The following is a 13155-nucleotide window of genomic DNA, read 5'->3' as shown; positions in this document are numbered from 1 at the left end:
GGCTTCAGAAGAGGGCATCATTGATGCAGATTTGGTGTCTTCCCACTTACTGTTCGAGGCTTGCCACCTGCTGCCGAAACTGCACCTGCTCGCGCAGCACCCAGCATTGGGAACGGTTTTGGTAGGAGGGGGCAGTAGTGCTGGTTAGGGTGGCTCCCAGCTGCCTGCAGTGCTGGCGATGTTGTGGCTAGGATGGAGGCCAGGAGGCTGGCTGGAAGAACTGGGGCACGGGCAGTGCCAGATGCTGACTTAGCCTTCTCTTCCAGAGCCACCAGCTGACAGTATTCTGCCTGAATAGCCTCCATCCTCTACTGTTGCAGCCAGGCTGCCAAGTAGGTGGGGGTGTTGCACCAGCAGCAGTAGCTATATCGAGAAAGAAAAAAGACACGAAGGACTGGAGGACAGTCTTACCTCCATCACCCTCTCTCTCTCATACCCAACAGGGGAACTGGTCCTGGGACATGGATCAGGATACATACGGAGAAAAGGTACAGGGTGCCTTTAACTGGGCTTTCTTCTGTGACGAGTCTCCGCCCCCTGAGAACGTCACCGGACAACCACTGGATATAATCCAGGAAACACACCACAAGGCGTGCGACATCACCGACGTGGAGGAGGAGGAGAGAAGTGGAGCCGCGGCAGAGTCGAGAACCAGAGCGTTACTTCCCGAGAGCAGTGAGGAGCAACATATGGCAGGAGAGTCATCGCCGATGGAGGCAGAGCCAGGAGGCCAACGACTACTCTCATCCCCGAGCCACACTCACGGGAGAGCATGGCTACTCCAGGTACGAGACCGTCTCTCAGGCTGGGTGGGGAGGAGGGGACGCCCATAATACGCCACTCGGAGCACGCCGCTCCTTGTCACACGCTGAAACCCTCCCGTATTCCTCACTCCCCTTCCCTGTGTTCCGACACCTCACACCCTAACCGAATCGCTACTGTAAAGAACGTGCTCAGACTAAACGAGTGCTACAGGTGTCTCCTCACTTCCGGCCCTTATAGAAGTAATAATCAGATAAACAGCCTCATTGACCGCTTCCCCTCTCTGTTTCATTATTTTGGGGCTGCCGTTTCTTCACCGGACTGAAGAGGAAGATTGAGGCCTGATCCATCAGCTGCCTGGAAGACCTGGGTGCCTGCCGCCATCACGGACCCCGCAAAGTTCGCAGCTGAAAGACTAACTAGCAGACACCAACGTGTTCTAAAGAAAATAAAGGCATACCTACCAAGAGCTAGTTTCCGCCCTGTTCTTTCCACGCCGCCACACGTTTAAAATGATATAGTGGTAAAGTAGCAGTACATTGCTCGTCCTCGAGGGCCATTGGAATTTGATGTGATTAGGAGTCACAGGGCCATTGTTTACCCTAACATTCCTCACCACATAAAAGCACTGACAGGCTGCAAGGGAATATGCCAGAATACCAACAGATTAAAAACAAAGTGATATTTTTTCTTTTAAAGGACTTCCTGGAAAAAAAACTAAACAGACGCTTTGTGTGCAAAAATAAAAATAAATTACCTCTCATTAATGAGTAAATAAGCAGTACAAGTATTCTTTTTGGTCAAAATTCATTGAGGCATGCTAGCGCATTTAGCAATGTGCTAATCTCTGCGGTCTGCAGCTCTGTAGCTATCTTATTTTATTTCCAATGGTCCTTCTCTTCTCTAAATGTGTTACATCAATACACTGACTCAAAGCGATGAACAAGAATGATGCTCCATCACCCATGTAATGTATAAAATGCGGATTCCCTGATGGTCGAGGGTGGAAAAAACGATGCATTTCAGTACAAGGGAAGGAACAGGATATAGATTCTGTTTGTCACGTTCGTCACACAGTATACCATCCTCAAAACTCAAAATCAGGCACTTAGTCCCACTTTACTCAATGGCTTCGCCCTCCACGACAAATTATTTTTACCAAATACATTCACTTTCAGTAAGGAACGGAACCTTAACTTACTCTACTGCAGGTTAAATTGGAGGGATTTGGCTGGGTAAGTAGAGATTTTGCTATAGGATAGTGGTGTGTCACTGATCACAATGTGCTAAGCTTTGGCTTAGTCAGTCATTGTACATGACAAATTTCAAAAGGTAATAATGTGAACAGGCATGAATACGTTATGGAAACAATTAAATATATGCACATAAATCACTTGGCCAGAAAAATGTGGACCATGCCAAGAATGGATTTTTCAATTTTTTGGCAGGCTGGGACCGAACTTAGGAAAGAATAAAGTAGTAAAGTACTAGGAGGTGATTGAGTGCCCACTGAAAGGGAAAGACACCTTGTTTTTGGTTTGCAATTCATTGAAAACTTTGTAAATGCTGCATTAGCTGAAGCAGATGCACATTGCACATCCAACACTGCAGTGCCGAATTGAACCACTCTGCAATTACATCATAGGTGGCAAAATGCCATGGGCAGGGAGGTGTTGAATGATCATGGCTGGGATACTTACCTTCCTCACTTAACTAATGCAGAAAGTATACTAATAATTTGGCAATAAGCAACCAATGTGACTTACCACCGCCCTTCCCTGCCACTGCAGAAACTCTCCCTCCAACCACCTCTGCTGGTGCGGCTGCTGGCTCCAGCACTGGTGGTCTGTGAAGCTAGAAAAACATTTTAGATGCCAGAGACGCCTCTCTTTATTATTATTGTTTCACTACAGTTTTGTTATCAGCATCTACTATCGAAAATATCACTTTGGGCATTTTGTTGATTGATAATGTTAGAAAAGTCAGGTAGTCAAGACAACCAAAAGCTTTTCGTAATGGAGCAGCAGAGCTTTGATGATGACTTTGAGTCACTGAAGTACAATGAAGAGGTGGAATAAATTGTTCAATGAAGGACATATGGTCTTGGTTGCCAAATGCAATGGGACCTCATACTGTTTTCCTGCTACGCTGCACTGCCATGGAAACTGCTGGTATAAAAAAAATTATGACACAATATTGGGGGGAGGTCCATCATGGCCACCCTCCCATTTTACTGCATGTGTGTGAGCAAAAATAAAGCCTTCACCACAAACATATGTAGATGAAAAATAGGTGCTGTGGGCCTACAAACTTCCCAGTAGAGCACCTAAAATCTGTTTGCTTAGTCTTACAGTAGCAGTCCACATGATATATAAGGGGAGATGGAAAGCTTACTAACAAAGCCGAAGAAAGTTACAGACTAGTACAGACAGGAGGAAGTTAGCCACAGAAACATGAAAAGTACAAAAAAAAATAATGCAGGGATAACAAGAATTTAACCAACATTAGATATAAAGGATTTGGTAAAAAAGGAGAAAGTCTAAAACAAAAATAAGCAAGGCAAAAAATTCTAAATGAAGAGAGCTAACATTTTGGGAAATAATAATACCAGGACTTACTGAAGCCATTAGATCCATCAACTACATTGCTGGTGTACGTGCCAGTACTCCAACCCTGAGCGGCACTGGTGGTAGCAGCTTCTTCACTCTGACTGGCCTTCAATAGTGCTCTCTTAGTGCCCTTGGGTGCTGACGTAAGAAATGAAGAACACACAAAAATAAATTAGTGGTACAGTTCATCTCCTAAAAAGTATTTGGAGAGGCAAAGGGAAACACAGTAACATTGTACTTTTCTAAACCAGGTTGCCTATAAAACTAGTATTAGGTTGACCTATTACTAATTTCATAAACCTAAGCCCTAATTCTATTTTACTAAACTACACTTGAAACTGCTAATGCATTGCAAAAAATTATCTTTGCTTTTCAACCCCCTCTGATGGGACAACTCAGTCTCCCCTCTCAATCCATAGATGCACACTACACCTCATTGGGAGATTGGGACAGTATAAGCTACATAAATAAAGGCACAAAGAATGGTAACTCACTGATCACCACTATCTAAATGACAGGACAAAGGAGTCTGCATTACTTCTTAAATAATCAGCCCAAGCGAACGTTGATGAGTACAATTAGGTAGTGCCGAGCACATGGCTAGCTCAAACTGGATCACATAATATTCATTATGTAAACTTAGCTTACCGCTGAGTGTGAGCAGGGTGCTATTTGAAAAATGTTTTTGCATTGTAGAACACAACAAATAAATAATTAATCACCAAGCCCCACACCCCCGACACCCAGCATGTTGAGCAGGTCCTTTTCTTGATCTAGATCATCTGTCCCGTGATGCGTCGGCTGCTGCATGTGTGCTGGACCTGGGTGCATAGTGCATTCACTGGCGCTTTATCCCCTCAGCAGCTGTTGCTCCCAAAGGGCGTATCCCCTACCAGGCCAGCCAGGCCTCCCACCTGGTGCCAATATTGAGGAGAGGTGGGCCAGCCACAAAACATAAGTGTACCCTCCTCCGCCTCATTCATGAAAAATGGGGTAGGGCTGTACCCCAGAAGCGGCAGCCCCACTGCAGATCCTAGCGGCACACCTTTAGTTTGGCAGTACCTCATTCTGGCACTGCTCCTCTGCCTTGGTGCTGGGCAGGAAAAGAAAGGGATAGGAAAAGTAGGAGGGAAGTAAGAGAAGAGAGAGAAGCAAAAAGGAAGAACTAAAGATGTCAAGGGAAAACAAAACAAAGTACAAAAAGTCACGGAAAAAGAAACCAAAATAAAATATAATGATGAAATAAAGTTAAATGAGATGTGGTTGAGTTGGATGAGGAGGAATTGAATAGATTTAAATGGATTGAAAAATAAGGCCCAGCACAATGCAGAAAACAGAAAGCAGGTAAACAAAATGGCAGCGCCCATGCAGATCAGGCCTAATTGCCACCCTGGTGAATGGTTCATGCACTGAAAATGAACAAGGTGATATGGACCTGAGAGGAGAGAGAAGAAAAGTGGAAAGAGTGACTGTAAGAAAATCAAGAGAGATGGGGTGGAAGTTATTGAGGAAAGGGAATGGTGGGGCTGCGGAAGCTAAAGTCCATAAAGTCTTTAGCAAAACATTTCAGGAAGCAGGTGTAGATGTTTCAGGATCAGCCAGTAGGTCACCTGTGACTTTACTTTTTCCTTCCTTCAGAGGCGAGAGTGATTTGTCCTGAATCTGCGATAGGGTTTCCACCATCTTGTTGAGGCTCTCCCTGTAAGATTTCCTGTTCTGAGAAGGGTGAGACTTATTGCGGGATTCCAAGCAACTCAAACTGCAGTTGAAAGTCCATCAGTAGGTGGTCATGCATAGGACCATGATATTTGGTGTTCAGTCTTCATGGACGGCAATCTCTCAGAATCAAGAAAGTCCAAAAGATCATCAGGACCTTGAAATTGAAAGTCTTGAATGTCAAAGTGGCCAACATGCTCTGTGTCTGGTTCTGTGGACCTACCACTTCTTGAAGGGCAAGTCTGTGTTACGGCCAGGATCTACAGTGTATGCTCCACAAGACACTATAGCAGAAACAGGACAACATAAGTTCAAACAATCCTCTCCTTCGGTGTCTCTAGTACACCATATAAAGAGAGGGAGCTTGTATGACCAGCCCTGGAGAAAGTCCAAACAGTAAATATTACAAGCCAAAGTCTCCAAATTCCTGTCAGTGGTGCACCAGGCCAATTTTGACCTCCTAACATTTGAACAGGCTTTGTAAAGTTTAAGGGTAGCAGCTTTCTCAAAGAATTTCCTCTCAAAGTCAAGTTCCACCTACCAAAACCTAGTGTCTTCTCTCCAGTCCTTCAAAGAAGCCACTTGATTGGCTGGAGCCAGACATCTGCTTGGTGTGAACATCGTCTGAGCAAATTGACAAGGAGTAGTGGCTAAGAGCTATAGAGATTCCAACCCACCTCTAACTCCTGCAAGAAAAGCTAAATTAGTTCAGTGTCTTTGATCTGACTGATGGTGCAACAGAGTAATCAAGTCATGCAGAAAGACAGCGCAGAACATGCATCTAATTAATGCTGGCTCAGAGAAGCTCTGAACATAAATCTAATTAAGGCTTTTTCAAAGAAATATAGCACAGTATAAAGTTTATTTAAAAAAATACATTAAAACTGACTTCATATTTGGATTCATGCCCCAGTGATGTGTGTACAAAGCAGTGATCCTGACCTCTGTATCATAAGCCAATGTAGAGATACAGTAAAAGACAATTTACCTTATCGTACATTGGGAAAACATTGCACACGTTAAACTATAAACAGAATGGGATTCGGTGGTCTCTTTTAGTCTTTGATTAAATCGTGTTGGTTTTAATCTGAGTCATGTCTGCCACCATGTTACCTGTACACAGATGTCCAGGTAAAAATAGAAAACAGTCTTCCCCACTCAGTGTACATGTTCACATATAACTTGTGCATTGATCCATACCTCAACTGCAGAGCATCTCCTTATTTTAAGTAGCTGGCTTTACAGTGGGTGAGATTCCTGTAGGAGGGCCCACATCCTAGGTCCTCAACCCAGGGGTCAAACGAAGAAAAAAAAACTGGCTAATAACATGGGTTAGAACCTGACTTCCTTAATTAACTCTATACTCTGTTGCATAGTAAGTAAGTAATCGTTTATTTGTACATGATTAATTAAAATCTTTACAAGAGATAAAAAGTCAGTAAATACGTGTATAAGTACATTTGTACATAAGAATAACATTTGATTAAGATCAATTCTTAGTTATCCTTAAAACATTACAATGTCATCACAGGCTCTTTAGTCTTTTTCCTTGTTATATCAAAGAACTTGACAACCTGGTAGTTCAATTTGGTGTTGTTAGGGTTAAAACACAGTTTTACAGCCTGCTTGCCAGTCCGAACGCTATGTAGTTTGAAGGATGGTCGTAATAAATTGTACCTAAAGTCCTTTAGTTTAGGACACATGCAGATCACATGGATGATGTCCTCCTTGCCATTTTTACACAGGCGACATTGCTGTGAGGAGTTATTTCTCTCCCAGGGCGGCAAGTGTGGGAGTATAGGGATTACTCCGAGGCATAATTTTAGAAATGTTTCTTTGATTTTTATTTTCATGCCAATATTGAGGTATGCTTGTGGTTGTATTCCTCCATAATCCCCCAGCGTTATCCAGCCATGTGCTCTGTTTGCTAGTTCCTTCTTGTCTGCAATTTCTGAGATGATACGTGCTGATTTTGTTGCTATTTTTTTAAAGGACAAGAGGTCTATTGCAATTTCCCAGACGTCAGTCAGTTCTAAAACTTTGAGTGATTCAAATAGATAATCTCTTGCCGAAGACTTGCGGTGCCGAAGTACCTCTTCCCATACGTTGGAACTTAAAGAGCCAAGCTCTGCAGTGCGTTTCTTATGCCAGCTGGCTACATACACGCACCGCCTTTCTATTGTTTGTTTAAGGATGCCGAATTCTAGCCGGATCTGAGCAGGAGAATCATATTTTGGGTGATTAAAAATTGCCCTGTATGAATTGGCTATAACTATGTCCAGTAATGCGGCATCCTTCCCATGGAGCGATTCACTCCCGTATGCAAGGTTTGGCAGTAGTTTGGCACGCAAGATTTGGAGGAGAGGTTTAAGTGAGAGATCAGGAAGTTTGGACTTTAGTGATTTTATTGCCAGGCAAGTGATAGTCGCCTTCCCTCGTAAGGAGTCAAGTTGTGCCTTAGACGTATTTTTTTAATCCAAAATTACTCCCAGGTACTTGTAGGTGGTAACCACATCCAGCTTTTCTCTGTTCAGGTGCAAGCAAATTTTCCTTTTTTCCTATAATTCACGGCCATGACCTTTGATTTATTGAAGTTTATTTGGAGAGCATTCTTTGCTGAAAAGGTATGAGCAACATTCAGGAGATGCTGAAGGCTCATTGGCGTCCGACTTATCAACACCAAGTCGTCCGCGTATAGCAGATTGGAGAGGATGATAGTCCCGAGTTTCGGTGCATGATTAGGGCATTTGTCAAGTTTCCCCGGTAGGTCGGCTAGGAAGAGGTTGAATAAGATTGGTGCTAATACACACCCCTGTTTTAACCCTTTTGTTGTCCTGATGGGTTTCGAGAGATGTGTGCCTGCTCCGAGTTTGATTTTATTCCAGGTGTTTGAATGGAGTAGTATTAGCACATCCAGAAGGTGTTTCGGTATTCCCCAGTTATCCAGTTTCTGCCAGAGTTTATTGCGGTCCACATGATCAAGTGCGGCAGTGTAGTCAATAGACGAGAGATATAAAGGTAATTTAGCCTCTTTTGATGCTCGCATCAACAAGGATAGTGCCATGATGTTAGTTGTGGTCCCTTGGCCTCTGCAGAAACCCGTTTGGTTGATCGGGATGATGGAGTTTCCAGATGCCCATAACGTTAACTCCTCCAAGATGGTGCCTGCGAAATATTTGGCCCACTGGAGCCCCGGGGCCTAATGGCATTCCACCCATACTGTACAAATCGGATGCGGAGTTTTGGAGTGCATCACTAACACCAATATTTAATGGCTTAAGGTATACCCTGGCTCTCCCTGATTCCTGGCATGGGTCAGTCAGCGTATAGTAGGGCAATAAGCCGATAGTTGTTTGGATGCTTCTTGCTACCTTGTTTATAAATTGGGCTAATGACTGACCCATGCCAGGAATCAGGGAGACCCAGGGTATACCTTAAGCCATTAAATATTGGTGTTAGTGATGCACTCCAAAACACCACATCCGATTTATACAGTATGGGTGGAATGCCATTAGGCCCCGGGGCTCCAGTGGGCCTCTCCCGTGTTATTTGCCGCTTGATGTCCGCTGGCACAGTTGTCTTTCGCCCCGGTACATCAGACTTCGAGGAGATTGCTTCCGGTACTGAATTGTCAAGTTTTGATGGGGTCGTGGCCCCATATTCGCGCGTTTCCTTGATCCTCGCGGCAGTATAGCAATTATCTTTTTCTTCTGTTTTATTCCTCGTGACCCTTGTGCATGGATTGTTTGTTGCCGCGTCCTCTATAGTTTCCTTGTTGTTAAAATGCTTCAATAGGTATGTTGTCCATACCTCCTCTGATATGTGGGGGTTTTGGCCTAGATGTTCTGGATTCTTTATTCTTCTAACCATTTGCCAGAACTTAGAGCTATTTTTCTGCTTCCCTTCATAAAGAAGTTTTACCCATAGGTCTTCGTTCCTTAGCTTCTGTTTTCCCCATTTCATCCGCTTTAGCTGTTTCTTTGCATTCTGTAAAACAATTTGCAGGCTATGATTTGTTAGATCCTTTCGCATGTGTCTCAACGTTTGATTTATTAACCGTTTTTGTGTTTTCATTTCTGGGGTTAGTTGATTTTTTCTTGTCGTTCCCATCCCTTGACGTAAGTTATTTGGCGAAATTTTTATCAGTGTCTCACTGATAGTTTGAATAAAGTTTTGCCAGACTTCCGACATCTTCATTGAGGAGCTAGCAATTTGGGTAAAAAGAGTTTTTGCCATAGAGCTTATGTAGTTGATATTATCGACGTTACATCGTAGCCACCTTAGATTTGACGTGACTTCTATGGCAAGACCTGTGTGTGGTTCGGTTGGGAGTTGCGAGTTGACTCTTATTGTAGCCTCTTGAGGCAGGTGGTCGCTGAGGTCACTCGTGCCTATTCTGAACGTAGTTATCCAGAGAAACATGTTTAAGAATGTAAACATGTAATTTAGGTGGGATGATTGTTTATTGGAGTGGAAGGTAGCAACAGGTGGATCGTCTTCGACATAGCGCCCATTCAGGTCCCTTAGGTTAAGATCTTCCAGGTATCAAAGTACATTTTTTGAATACTTCGTTGATTTAGTGTTTTTTTGTCGGACCTTGTGTTGGCACGTCCCATGCTGCATTCAATTCTTGAATGAGGTCGTTGTCTGGGTCTTTGCTGATGAGGAGCATGTTGAAGTCCCCCGCCAAGATGTTTAAATCGGAGTCCTTTTCTTCCACTATTTTTTCCAGGGCCTTCGCTAAGTCTGTAGCTGCTTTTTGTTTCTGTCTGGGATGGATGTATGTATTAATTATTATTACTTCCTGGGGCAGCTTCTGCAGCCAAAGTGAAATCTTTACTACCTGTATAGCACTTGGGGGAGGTATGTGAGAGTCTATTGCCGTAGTTTCGCCTATTGTTGGTATTGAAGCAAAGAACATCAAGCCTCCTGATCTTCGTCCAAAGGTGGAGTTTTTATTTGCCAGGATACAGCATGAAGTGAATCCTTGCAGCTCAAATACCTTTCCTTCCCAAGTTTCTTGAAGCAGTAGGAGGTCAAATGTATTTAGGTATTGTAGGAACTCTGGGTCGTTGCTTTTGCTGGCTAGGCCGTTGATATTCCAGGAGCAAATTCTGATTTTCCTGGTCTTGTCTGAGGGGTTAGCTAATTCTTTCCCTATTTGTCAATTTGCGCCAGTCGTTGTGCAGATTGTACGTTGAATTGACTTCCAGTTAAGGATGTTGTCTGGCGAGGGATGGTTATCGTGGCTTTGGTTTTGTCCAGGTGGAAGTATTTTTGTATCTTGGGAGTTCATCCTTGGGGAAGTACTCCTGGCTCCCCTTAGTACTGAATTGGCGCTTTTGGTACCAATGGCCTAATGAGAGGTAAAAAAAGGCGTCGGATAGCGAGGTCGCTTTTCGAGTCTCAGCTCTATCCCCCATTGTTGGAATGTTGCTTCTTCTTTCATAATTTTATTTGCTATCTCAAAGGAGTTCCAGGTTGCTTTTGTTGTGTCTGGGCGATGCGACTTGGTATTTGGCTGAAACTCTATTTGCATTAGGTCAGTAGAACTTATGTTTCCCAGGCTAGTAACTGAGTGCAAAAGTCTTAATATGTTTCCTATATTCAGTATATCATCCCTACCTTGAGATGTGTATTCAGGAGTGAAGAGGATTGATGCCGGACTATTCAGATGCTGGGGTGTTGCTGGATTAGCTAGTGATTTCACATTGTCAAATTGAGTGGTCTGATGGGAGCGAGTTAGGGGTGCTATGTCTGAGTAGTTTGGTTGCTCACTTTGATAGTTGTCTATCCTCAGATCTCCTCTGCTACTGTTCGGTTTTCGTTTTGGTTGCTGAGGTGACTGCGCATTGACAGCCGTGGCATTATCCTCAATTTCCATTGTTTCAATATATTCAAGAGGTGTTAAGTCAGCATTATGAGTATTGTGTGCTGGTTGGGTTGATTTGGGTTGAGGAAGTTTTTGTTTAAGTTCTTTCAGTACAGATTTCTTGGTGGCAATAGTTGTCGGTTTTGCGCTTGGTGCTGGGGACGATGAGGGAGTACTATCTGGCCCCTTGTGCATGGGTGGCGATTGTTCAATGCCTTTTGGTTTCTGGTCAAGAATCGCTGTTAAAAAAGAGGGGTTCGATAGGGCTTCTATGTTATGTCTTGCATCCGTTAACAGCCGATTTCTTCCTTTCCTTTTTTCTTCCTACAGATCCTGTTTGAAGTCTGGATTTTTGTTGAGGTTGATTCAAGTGTAGTTGCTGTGGTGATCTTAGGCTCAGTTTCCAATGATCCAGGAAATGGTGTTTGAACTGAGGGTAAGGTGATTGCTAAGCTCTGCTCAGCCGGCTGCTCAGTTGATTTTAAGTCGCTTATCAGGTCCCCTAGCATAGTTGGTAAGGATGATAATTTGTCTAAGATCGGATCACAGGGTAGTGCTTGTGGTGGAATTGTTTGAGCCACAGAGACGGCGTCTTGGCCTCTCCTTATGAGTCCATTTAGTTCTGAGATTTTCCAGTCAATTCCTGAAATAGAATCGGCCGTTGTCTGCAGAACAGAAAGCTGCAAATCCATTTTTTGAGATTGAAATTCTAGAGCTGAGGCCGAATGTTGCAGAGTGTTTAGAATTGTTACCCATATGAATTCGGGGACTGGTTTTCCAAAATTGTTGCTCCTATTCAGTCTTGGAGATATGTCAATATGTAGATTGCCTTCGGATGGTTTAAGATTGTAAGTAGCAACTAGTTCTTCCCATTCCTGTGCCGCTATGGAGGACATATCATTATTTATGGAATTTGCGATGGATTGGGATTCGTTATACGGTGGAAAAATGTGGCGTTGGGGTGGCGTTTGCACTACTGCTTGGTTGTTTGACGCTATTTGTTCGCAGATGCTGTTGGAATTTGCTTGAGGTATCTTAGTTTGAGTCGGAGGAGTGTTAGGTGATAGGAGAAGTTGCATTTTACTTCCCTGCTCTTCAGTTACTGTTGGTGGTTCTGTTTGTATGTGTAGGGTTGCCTTCATTAGATTTGGCGAACTTCTGAGTAGTTGAAGAGAAAGTAGATCTTCTCTTTCCTCCTCATTGTGGATCTGAGCCATAGTTTTCACTGACGCCTCGTGACTTCCAAAATGCGGTGAGCTGGATTTTCTAGGATGAGTCTTAATCTGACTGGCTGAGTGTGGGTGGGTTACTACCTCTATGGGCTCAGCTTTCTCTGATGGACTCCAGTCTTTGGTGGTGATTTTACTGAAAGATACAGTTTCCGGAACATTGTAATTGTTAGCTTCTTGGCCTTCTAAATATGTGAGTGCTGCCACTCTTCTTACTTCGGGCGATGTTGGTGTTTGTGTTGCAGCGGCTGCATCAGTGCTGGATGAGTTGAAGGTCCCGGCTGACCTGGGTGAACCTCTGGGTTGCTGATAGTGACACTGCAACCGGATTTGCTAAATAGAAGCGGTGTGGGGAGCCCTTTGATATTCCCTGTCTTTTAAAAAAATGGCTGTCCCAGGGTCTTTTAAAAAAGAGAACTTTATATATATCTTCGGTTGATGGGAGCATGTTTTTCTTTGCAGGTGTTCCCTCAATAGTTATGAGATTATTGAAGTCCGTTGGTAACGACTTTAATACTGGGGGTGTTGAGGTTTGTGTGGATCTCTGTGGTTGCTGAAGAGCTATAATTAGAGACGGTGATGTGGCGGTGTCCTTCGCATGGCCGTTTTTATTTGGGGTTTGGGTCAAAGTTGGATTTTGAGTTGTTACTGACATTGGGATTTCCATAGTTGAGCCTTCTTTGTTTGTATTGTGGACATTTGGGTTGATATACTGAGAGTTGTTTGGATGTAATGACGGTGCTGGCTCCAGTTTCCTCTTATGAGTCTTAGGCTTAGAGTTGGATTTTGATTTGAGTGGTAGTTGCCTAACTCTGCTTGATCTCATTGCTCTGCTTTTTTTTTTTATCAAATTGTTGGTGTTTTTAGAAAACTGGGCACACGGTGCTTTTTCCTCCTTTTGCGAAACCCTCCTGGTGGGGTCTACAGTGGGAGTTCTTGCTTGAGTAGGTCCTCTCTTTTTTTTCCC

Source organism: Lissotriton helveticus, chromosome 11 (assembly GCF_964261635.1).
Source record: "Lissotriton helveticus chromosome 11, aLisHel1.1, whole genome shotgun sequence".
In the NCBI taxonomy this organism is placed as follows: Eukaryota; Metazoa; Chordata; class Amphibia; order Caudata; family Salamandridae; genus Lissotriton; species Lissotriton helveticus.
Note: the sequence above shows the minus strand (reverse complement) of the source record.